Here is a 12019-nt window from a genome sequence, read left to right on the forward strand (position 1 = left end):
GGGTCGAGGAACAAGCAGGAGCCCAGAGCCAGCCGAGTGGAGGTGGCAGGTGGTGGAGTGGGGAGTAAGCAGGAGAGGTAGGGAGGTGGTAGAGCATGAAAAGATTTGTAGACAAGTGTGAGGATCTTGAAGTCGATCCGTTCTGTGATAGGAAGCCAGTGGAGCCTGGCAAGGACTGGGGCGATGGGGGTATGAAGTTTAAAGTTGGTGAATGTATGAGCGGCTGAGTTCTGGATTAGAACTACAAATATAAATACACAGTCACTACACTTAACAATACTTACTGTGCAAAGCTTTGAGACATTTTGATGTGATATCAAATGCAGAGGTTAATTTTATAATTATCTTTAACAAAGATGCGGCACATTTGGTGTTGGTGAGATTGTGGATTGGAGGTCATTTTACCCTAAAATCCTTCCATTCCATATAAAGTAAATATATTCTGAATTTCGCTCTTAAAAAGCAAGCAGATGTTGTATTCAGTTCCTTTAGGGCATAATATGCCTAATTTTGTCTTCCTGATATAGAACGAAAAAAAGCTATGCAGTAACTTTAAAATTAGCAGTTAGAACCGATGATGTTTAAACTAAGAAAACAAGTAGGCATGTTTCCTTATTCTATATGCTTTATCTAGCAATAAGTAGGAACACGGATGTTAGTCAATTGGTGGATTGCTTTCAGGGGGTAATAATCCCTTCAAAAATAATGATAATTTAGTCACTCAATCCAAGACTGTTGGCGGGACACTGCTGTGCTCAATTGGCTGCCACATTTTGCCCACAAAATATACAGACAATTCATTTTATAGTATATTCTGTGAAGTGCTTTGAGACATCATGCAAGGATTATTATTAAGTAGAAGAGAGTTTTATGAAGAACACCACATAATATCAGAACATAAAGCTGTTTCTGAAATGATCCCTTGTTGCTTTTCCCAAAACTTAATGAGTGATGGCTTTATACTCATCTGCTACCAGTTGACACTGTTTGAAATCATATTAGTTTTAATGATAATCTGGCAGCTGCTTTAAATAGATGTAATTAGCAATGGTCTTTACTGACATGTTTCAATTAGGATGTAATTGAAATGTCAATTGAAGATTGTGGCAAACTTCTTGGCTTGTCCGAACTTTCTTTAGAAGGTACATCTTTTTCAATTTCCCAGCAACAGTTGTTTTATCTGTAGTGCAAGGTTAATTCCAACCAAAATCCCAACTCACTGAATTATTACTTAAAATGAACAAGAGTAGTGAGTTACTGATAGTGTTTCATTGTTTTACACTTTTTGTTCAAATTAATTGCTCAGTCTTTGTCAGAACCCCTTCCTGCGGCAATCGGTGTAGATTGGGCTTAATACCAGTTCATAATAATTGAGGTTAGAATGTTTACGCTATATAGCAATTATGAATAGAGGCTCCTGTGACAAATGAGACCAGGATGGTATCTTAAATTAAAAGCTAAGGAGAAAGATTTTGCATTGAAATGTATAACGTCATCTCATGTGTTTCAGGATTGCTAATATCCTTAACAATCATCTTCCATTATTCCCTGAAGTTTAAAACAAAATAATTAATAAAATGGTGAAACCCATTGTTATCCTAGATACTACAGGTACAGATAGAGACACAGAGATAGAGAGAGACTGGAGAGGTTGTGTTTGATAATGTGGAAATAGTGGAGGCACTTCTCAAAATTAATCCATGTTTAATGAGTGTATTGAAATGTAATTAAGTCGACCTATCATAAGCAATAATCTGTAGATTCTCTGAAAAAAACAGGGAATGGTGACCGAGATAAGAATGAATAGTATTGAGGATCAGCAAAATGTCTCCACCCATGAAATTAAGGATTTGAAGGCGACTGATAATTTCTAGAGATAAAAGTAGTCAAACATCGGAAAGGTAGGCACTTCGTTGATTTTGTTTTAAGTTCCCTAAGTTATGCATGACCTTATGCTGTAACTTTATATTCCTGAAATATATTTTATTAAATATCAGCAGAACTCAACCATTAAAATAAATGGGATGTATAATATTATAGGAGAGACTCTCAGAGCCATACCAATCCTCTGGAGGATGAAATTCTGCTGGTCAGTAAAATTTACTGACCTTGCCGATGTGTACTTATAATCAGAAAATCCCATCACAAGTGCAAAATGCTAAAATCGATAACTTAATAATGATATTTGCATTTGAGATGGCACCTTATCATGTCATTGAGATGTCTCAAAGCACTTAACTTCACTGATCAGCATATATTTTGCACCCAAATGCATTGTATGGGGTGTTCACAAAGACCTGCTACCCCCAAGTTATCCCCTTAGTTATATTCAATACAAGTATTTAACTGTATTTAATGTCCAGAGGATTATTGTGAAGACCATCATTTTCATGGCAGATAATGATCTGTCGCCATGTTTGGTATGGAACAAGCCAATTGGTATCAGACATTCTTACAGTTGACTCATCTACAACAGAAAATAAACATGCGTTGTAAGAAAAAAAACAGGAGGTAACAGGACTTTGTGAACACCCTGTATATTAAACCCTGATATTGCTTCCCTCTGTGCGCAGCTCTAGGCTGAATAAGAGCTTAAATGCTGATCATTCCACTTTATGAACTTTAAGTGTTCTTTTTCAGTTCCACAGTTTGGGTAAGTACAGTGTTTGATTAATAAATAAATGACAGCAAGTAAGAGGACATTTCTTTCTTCCCCCAAAGTGTTAAATGGACAAGATGTCTGTGTTAATGTGCTTGACAAACGTCTTTCCCAGTTATTCACTCACATTTACATTGATGTAAATTGCATTGAAATATATTATGTTACCATATTAAACACTTCTGCCTCTATCTCATACTAAATGCCACTGAAACCCTTATTCAAGCCTTCATTTCCTGACTTGACTTCTTAAACTATAGATCCCTCACCTAGAGATCCCTTCACACCTCAGTAATAATAATAATAATAATAATAATAATCCTTGCATTTGATATAGCGCTTTTCACATCAGGAGGACGTCCCAAAGCGCTTCACAGAACACACTGTAAAGTGAATTGACTGTATATTTGTGGGCGAACGCAGCAGCTAATTGCGCACAGCAATGTCCCACAAACAGTCGTAGATTAAAAATGACCAATTTATTATTGTTTTTGGTTTTTGGAGGGATTATTATTAGGCTCTGTGTGGAGTAAGGAAACTTGCCCAAGGTTTCGCCCTCTGCCTGGAATTGAACTCAGGTCTCTCACTTGCAAAGCGAGTGCTCTAACCACTGAGCTACAGGACTCCACAGTACCCCCTGTCTGTGATCTCCATCCACTCTTTTGCTTGCTCCCTCTGCTCGACTAACTCAGTCCTGCTCCATATCCCATGCCCCCTCTGCACCTCCCATTAGTAGATGAACCTTAAGGAATTAACCTGGGACACCATCCATTTTACCCCCTTTGTCTTTAAATTCTAAAAGCCTAAAAATTTACCTGTTGAGCAGGGTCCACATTCACCTCCTCCTCATTTGATCAGCATCCGACCCTATTCTGAGAAATTACAGACTTCTACATTCCCATTAAACCAACCTGAAAATGGATAGGAGTAGTTTTGAATACACGTCCATATTTTTTGATTGATTTGTAGAAAGCAACTTCTCCCCATTAGCCTTTTAAGACCAATGCACACAAATAATTTGAATGATTGGTGCTCTACTCTGATGGAAAAGTGCAATTGATTAACGTTCCTGCGCTTGCCCTGAAAGTTTGATCGGGGAGAATTTATAGAGGCTAAACAGTTTTATTAAGGAGATCTTCCATTTTTAAGTACTATTACTGAAAACTCGACCATGATTTTCCTTTCGCTTGAGCCCATGGACCTTTGCATTTGTGTAGAAATATCGCAGTAAACCACTGTAAATCACTTTACTGTAATAGAATTTATTTTATTTATGATATGGTTCACAGAAAGCAATATATTTCCATATGTAGTGGACATATTTAAAAATTATTCCCTTCGACGGAATTGACTTGACTTTTTTAATTTAGAAATAAGTCATATACTGTATGAATTAGCCTGGCTGAGTCAATAGCATGCTTGCCTCAGGGTCACACAGTTATGGGTACAAGCTCTATGTCAAAACTTAAAACTCCTAATCTAGGTGTACATTCCTGTCCAGTGTTGGGGAATTATTCCAAAAGAAAAACGGTGTCCTGGCCAACAATCCCCGAGATAAATCATTCACTTCATTGCTGTTTATCGAGACTTGGAATCACATAGGGGAAATTGACACTCCAGTGAAGTGCTGGGGTGGGGGGGGGGGGGGGGTGTTATATTATCGGAGGTACTATCCTTCGGATGAGATGTTAAACTGATAGTTCAGATGTTAAAGATCCAATGGCATTATTCCAAAAGAGAAGGGAGTTTCTCTCGCTGTCCTGGCCAACAATTCTCACCATTATGGGACATTGCTGTGCACAAACTGGCTGCCATGTTTCGCCACAAATTACACAAACCATTCTACAGTATATCCAGGAAGCACTTCGAGACGTCTTGATGACACGATAAGGCGGTATATCAAATGCATGGATTACTATTATGGTGTGAAAATTAGCTGATATGTTCATGTACAAGCATACAGTCACTACACTTCACAACCACAAATTTTGTTGGAAATATAATATCCTTTATAACCTTTTTTTATGCTTTGTATAATAAACATGGTAACAGCTAAGAAATTTCTTTTTCAAACCTTTAATTCCAAGGCACAGTCTTTCTCCTGAAGAAACAGTACTTTAGAATAATTTTAGATGTGACATCATTTGACAGATTGACATGTACCTTAAGGTTGCTGCCAGACCTGGTTTATAACATTTGGCCTCTTCTAATTAAATTCCTCACTAGGTTGGTTATTGTCACTTGAGCAGCATTGTGGATATAATATACCTAACAGTACTAATACTGGACTGGTTTCATAAAAATGGATCTTGTGTATAACGGGGCTTAGAAGCTATTAAGTTACTTCTCATGCTGGTGGCTGTAACAGATTCTAATCTCTACAAATAACTCTGGAATTGAATCTTGTCTTCCATTATGTGATAGAATCCATCTTAAATTGAGAAAGTTGTCTTCCTTCTGTGTGCATGCATTGATGCAAAAAGACTGCATGCAGTTACAAACCATTGGATGTAGAATGTGTGAATTAACGTTGGGACTTCTTGGTGTGCTCTTTAATGCAAGCAGTAGAAAAACAAGTGTGATTCTTTCAAGTTGTACTGGAGCCAAACACTTAGTGAAAGAAAATACGGTTTTCAACTGTGAAACATTAATGTTAAGAATATATTCACCATTGCATTTGTACAGCATTGATATTGTTATTCTAAGCCTTAAGGTTACAGTTTAAATTTGCAGGTGGCCCTGACTTTGGAAAAGTTCATCTGGCTAACAGCTGGAAGCTTGGCTGCAACCTGTTATATATCAGACATCTTCAATCTGAAAGGCTCTTCCAATTTATTGGGAAAACAGGGTGGAGTATAACAGCATGGAAAATCGTGTTCACAGATATATAAACTTGTGATTCATAAAGGCATTAATGGTGAATTATCAAGTGTGATGCAGTCACCCTGACTGACTACAAAAGATAATTCTAAAAAATGCTCCTCTCCTTTAAGTGCAATTTTCTGTTAATTATTTTCCTCTCTTGCACTCATTCTAAGCTGCCTTGAGCAGCACAAATAGATTCAGTAAGGTAGATTGGTTTGCTTGACATGAACAAATGCTGCTTACATTGTCTTGTTTTCTCTTGAGGTGGATTACAACCAAAACAAATTGCATTTATATAGTGTCTTTCACCTTGGGAGGATGCTCCAAGGTGCTGAACAATGAGAAGTTTGCACCTGAGCTATGGGTTGGGATCAAAGAGAGATGGAGGAGGGAAGATAACTAAAGGAACAGTCGAAAAGGAAGTTTTTGAGACGGGTTTTGAAGGAGGCAAGGGATGAGGTGAGGGACTCTGAGATGGAGTTCCAGAGGGTGGGGGCAGAAAAGCTGAAGTCCTGATAGTGTAGCTTGCATCGTGCAGGACATGGAACAGGCTAGTGCTTGCAGGGCGGAGTGAGCGGAGTGGCTGGTGAAGTTTTAATGGGTTGCACAGGTAGGAAGGGAATATCAGTGCAATTTTCTACCCTTCTGTTCAATCATAGACTGGACTCGAATAACAATTATGCTGCTCTGAAATCGTCAGTTCCAAAATACCAAATATCCGTTGCGCTACTGCAACCTGTTTGCAGGCATTCCAGTCATTTCCTTCCTTAATGAAGCCATGCACTGTGATAAACAATCCTTCCTGCGATTTCCACTGGTAAAATCAGATGCAGGTTGTTGGCGCATTTCCTCTGATTACATTATTCGTGAAGGAAGTTTCTCCCCTGGTCTTCTGACTAATAATCCTGCAATAAAATTGATCATTCACTTCATGGCTGTTTGTGGGACATTGTTGTGTGAAAATTGGCTTTCGTTTTCCAACAAAATATACATTCACTACACTTTACAGTATATCCTGTGAGGCGCTTTGAGACTGGCTCCCAATGAGAAAGGTGTTGTGTTTTGTAGGAAAATGCAACAGCCAATTTGCGCCCAACAATCACTAAATAGAGAGGTATTGAATATATTGATTCTCTTTCATGGGATCAACAGAGATGAGATATGCTATTCCTTTCTCTCCACCACCCTGATGTCTCTAGGCTGGTAAGGGTTTGAGTTTCATGGAACATCACATGCAAGCTGTTGTTGTTGACTCAAACCCTTACCTGATATTGCCGGGAATCATGATGTTTTGAAGAATTTCGTCTGTCAGTGCAAAAACCAAAGGTTAACTTTTAATGATGGAAATGGAGTTAAAAAAGTCACTCGTCAGGAGGCTAAGGATGAGCTTGAACAAAGGATTTGTTGGAATCAGAAACCAGCTGCAATTTACTGGAAGTCGAATACAATGTGTACTGTTGTTGTTTTAAACCCCAGGAGCACTTATCTTTCAGTTCACCCAAGCTGGAAAGCAACGCTCTGTCGGCTAGTGGAATTTTTTCCAGCTTTTGGATTAGATGCAACACGTGAGTGCTGGAAGTGAATGGTTTGCTGTTACCTCCCTCATCTATTTAAAGATAACAGGACATCTCTGCAAATGAGAACAGCTGTGAACTTCAAGTCTTTCGTAGCAAATTGTAGACAACATGGGAGAGACACTCCCAACACCCAACTGTTCTACTGCTGCAGGTCAGAACTGTACCCAGAAATCTGTTCATATTTTAGAAATATTAGCAGCTATTGCTGCTACAATTGAAGAGGCAAAAAAAACCGCCAACAAGAGCCTTTCAAATAATTGCTTCATCTTGAAATTTAAATTAACAATACAGTTCGAAAACTGCCAATTTCCAGATTTCATTCATGACCAGAACTGTGTGCAGTTCTTGAGGCCTGACCAGAGTATTGTACAGATTGACCATGGTGTCTAGGGATCTGCATTCGTATTATTTGGCAACATAGCCAAATCCTTATTTATTGCTCCCTCACGTTGTTTTGATAGTAAGCAATGAGTCAGCTAATAGCCTGAGATCTCTTTCATCTTTCCCGTGGCTATTTATGTACCACTTATAGAAGATATGTGTCTCCTATCAAGTGATATTTCTTCATCTGTAGTGGTCTCATGGTCTAAATGTTAGTTGGGATATTTTTCTCATTGAGCACGTCTAACCACAAAATTTCAATGGTTAAACTAACTTTAATAGTTAAAGGTAACTACCTTAATCTCCCATTTATCTCTTAAGCATATGGTAACCCCTCTGTCTTTTCTGAATACAACAACAACAAATTACATTTGTATAGCACCTTTCAGGTTAGAAGGACATCCCGAGGTGCATATCAAGAATACCCTAAGAGAAGCCCCTTTATTGAGTTGGTGTTTATGGAAGAAGTTAACTGATGAAGTCCAACAGTAGAACTAACTTGTAATGCAGCCCAACCTGTTCTTTGGATGGCTTAATACTCAGTAAACAGGAAAGGCTTCTAACTTATTCTTTCTGACTGCATACTGTGGAGATCACAAGAGTGAATTTGCACATTGTACCAATTTCAATGCAACACATTTCATGGTGCTTGTAGTCTAATTATATTGAACACGACACGTTTTGATTAAAGTTGCTTCCTGCTGTCAAGCACCTGAGAAATAAGGCGATATTGAGCGCAAACTAATCTGGTAACATAATATGTTCATTTTGCATTTACCTTTCAATCCATCCTCCTGCAGGCAGGCTGGGGGTAAAAAGGGATTTTGCTTAAAAAGATTCTTTACTTGCCTCTTTTTTAAAAAAACAATCTATGCTAGCTGGGTCACCTATAGCTGATGCTAGCTGATTCGATTACACTCTTATTAGAAACCTTTAAGGATTCCCACTTTGTTGAGGAGAATTCTCATCAAACTCTTGAGATTTTAGCAGCAAGGTTGAACGATGATTTTTGTCATGTCAGATTATCGCAACTTCACCAAGAACAGCTTGGGTCACAATGCAGACATTTTCTTGTCTGTTTTGGACTAAATCAACTGATTTAAGTTGTCAGCGGAGGGATTGGGGGGTGGGGGGAGGGGGGCAGAATGAGTGAATTTGGAGTGGGTTAATTTACTGCAAAGACCTTGGTTTAAAACCATAACACAACGATAAACAGTGTGTCAGCTTGTTTCCCTTGACCTCGAGTTACCAAGGCAACCAATCTAAGGTACAAAGTTAGTCACATCTTGCCGCGTTGTTAACGAGGACAAGTGAAATATGTTGACAACCACAGACTTGGATCTAATGAATGCCTAATGTGCACAGCACGCTGCTGTCCCTTGCACGTGGCAGAAAAACAAGCGTGTGCAATGAGCAGAGAGTTATCTTACGTGACACTTGAATTCCCAGCTGACATTTCTAACAGGACAAGCATATCAAACGAGTTTAACAAGGCAGGATGTTTTTTACCCCTACTTAAATAATGAATGTTCAGCTTTCATTCCTCGTCTCCCCATAAGCCATCACGTGGATAGGGCAACTGTAGCAGTTTTTTTTATGATTAGGCTAAAAAGACTGCCTGCTAAGGATGTGAGCAGCATCTGTGCAAGGGGAAACGAAAAGGGGGTAAAATGAAGGATAATTGCTGCATCAAGTTTAAAACATCACTCACCAGGAGTGGATGGATTTGCAAAGCACCGAGCATAAGAACTTATGCATTTACAGGCCTTCATTGGAAACAGCAGCAAACATTAAACACATACGAGGAGAAATTATCCCATGTCTAGATTTACTTGATTTAATTAGCATTTTAGAACATCCATAATTTTTGCAAATTCTGAAACATAGCTTTGACTTTAAAGCCAGTTTTCTGTAAGTTACTTTATGAACTTTTACAAAAGACCGATTTCAAAGCTAAGACTGGATTCAACAATTTGCCTAATTCTGGCTACTCTGATATGTTACAAAAAATAAATCTGGACTAAGGTTGAATTTTTTCCCCATAGATGGTTAATAAATACCAGCTTTGAAACATAATCTGATATGTGCTTGTTTGAAAACATCTTCATGAGTTTAGCAACAGTCTCTGCAGGTTTTAATTGTTCCCTGAGAATAAACTTGCCTTTAACAAGACAGCAGGAATTTATCAATAAATTGTATTTCCAAAATTTGCTGAACCAAATCATTTAATCTCGCTGAAGTGGAAAATGACATTATTTGAATCCTTTGTGATTTATTGAAAAGCATTCTTTGACTTGAGGATTGATTTGTGTAGAGTGCCACAGTTAATGGGGTGTACCATACTCTGCAGTTCACATACATTAGAGCCTTATTTCCAAAAGATTATGTTAAGTATTAAAAAAAGTAGCCCATTTAATTTGACAAGGAATCCTACCAGATTAAATTCTCCAGATAATTAAATCATCTGTAGTTCACATGCATTTCCAGAAGATTATGCTTAATTCATACAATAATAATAATCATCCTTGCCTTATCATGTCTTCGAGATGTCTCAAAGTACTTCACAAAACACTGTAAAGTGAACTGACTATATATTTTGTGGGTGAAACGCTCCAAAATATGGAAAAGAGGTGTTTAATCTGACAAAGAAACCATGTGAGATTAAATTCTCCATATCATATTGATAATCAATGTTGATTTTTCATATGTGATGCATGATAGCTTTTAAACCCAATCAATGATCTGCCTAAATGAAATAATTATGTAAAGTGCCATTATTATGATTATTGTTATTAAATGCATCAAATAATTAAATTATTATTGTTCACATAATCAATTCAAATTACATAATTATAATTATTAACTTCATAAAGTGCCATGACCTGTTCTGCCTTCCCCCCTCCACCACATTGCCCACTTCTGCTACTGGTTCTCCCCTCAGGCCTCATTCAATCAATCATCATGTCCAGGCTTGACTACCCTAACTCCCTGGTCGCTGGACTTCCCAACTCTTCCCTCTACAAAAAGCAGATTATTCAGCATTGTGTCCGCTCCTGTGCCAAACTCCGTGTACAGATCACCCTCATCTTCAGAGGATCGAGTTTAAAATCCTTGGCCTCACTTCTAAAGCCCTCCCGGCCTGCCTCCTCCTTTCCTCCGCGACCTATTAATACCACTCTAACCTGTCTGATTCCCCTCTCCTAGGCGGACCCTGGTCTCCTCCATGTCCCCCGCCCTGCCAGCCCCACCATTGTCAGTTGGGCCTTCAGCTTTTCTGCCCCCACCTCTGGAACTCCATCCTGGAGCCACTCCACCTTGCCTCCTTCAAGGTCCATCTCAAGACTTTTTAATCACACCACCCTTCCACCTCCACCTATCCTCCCCCCTTGATTCCAAACCCCACCTTGGTTGCAAACCTGTAACTGTCCAGTGCCTTTGAACATCCTTCTGATGTGGAAGGTGCTATACATATGTTATTTTGTTGTTGTTGTTCCTGCCTTGTTTGAGCTTCAAAACCCAGATTTGTGCAGATTAAACAAAAACACTGGTGCGATGAAAAGACAGGCTGATGTAAATACGGTATCAATAGCTTGGTAATGTTTGTAATTAAAAAGCAGAACCTTGCCAACTTTTTCCTGTTCCAGTCTGGGATGGAAATGCTGGGACCAATTGTGATTCTCCCTTTGGCAGAGATGAACTAGTGTAACACATATCAGGTATTCAACCTGATCATTGCATCAGTAACATACAGAAGCATCTCTACCTCTGAGCCATCAAGGGGGCTGTAATCTGATGAAGAGATTCTGAAATGGCTTTTCGTTTTCCATTTCAGCACTGTTTTCACCACTTGCCTATATCCTTGAACCATTGCTTGCTCTTAGAGAGATTGCTCTTACAGTACCATGGAGAGCAATCTTATTTTGTCTGCGCAAATAAATTCATTCTTGTTTTACTGACATAATATTATGATTAGAATGGTAGATGCTATATCAATTTTTAAATAAAATGGATAAGATTCATGGATCAAAATACCATTTTTTTAATGAAAAAATTGATATTTAAGTTGAATATGAAATAAGAAGCTAATTTTTTTTTGCAGTTTTGGCAACAGTAGGCAGAGGAAGAGAATACAGAAGAGTAGTGACAATATATAAGCACTGCTGAGCACCAAGACATGGTTGGGAGAAGAAAAGGAAAGAACTGAAACTTTCCTGGATTCCTGCTGATTTGTTTGTATCTGTGGAAGGGAAGAAAACATTGGGAGTAAAAAGTCAACAGATGAATGCAGTCAGCAATTCAAAGAACCGTAAAAAGTTTGAAGCATAACACTTAACCAGAAAGGACAGCAATTGAAACCTGCAAAGATTTGCAGATGATGGGCAGAAGGTATGATAATAGCAGATGAGGGGTTCGAAAATGAAAATGAAGCTCGGAATGTGTGAACCGTAACAAGATTGTATCAAATCCAAGAACGATAATCTACAATGTTCTTTCAAATTGGAAGCACACTTAAAAAGCTCTTTGAAAGGCCTGACAG

The sequence above is a fragment of the Callorhinchus milii genome, unplaced genomic scaffold (genome assembly GCF_018977255.1).
Source record: "Callorhinchus milii isolate IMCB2004 unplaced genomic scaffold, IMCB_Cmil_1.0 Scaffold5, whole genome shotgun sequence".
NCBI classification, from domain to species: Eukaryota; Metazoa; Chordata; class Chondrichthyes; order Chimaeriformes; family Callorhinchidae; genus Callorhinchus; species Callorhinchus milii.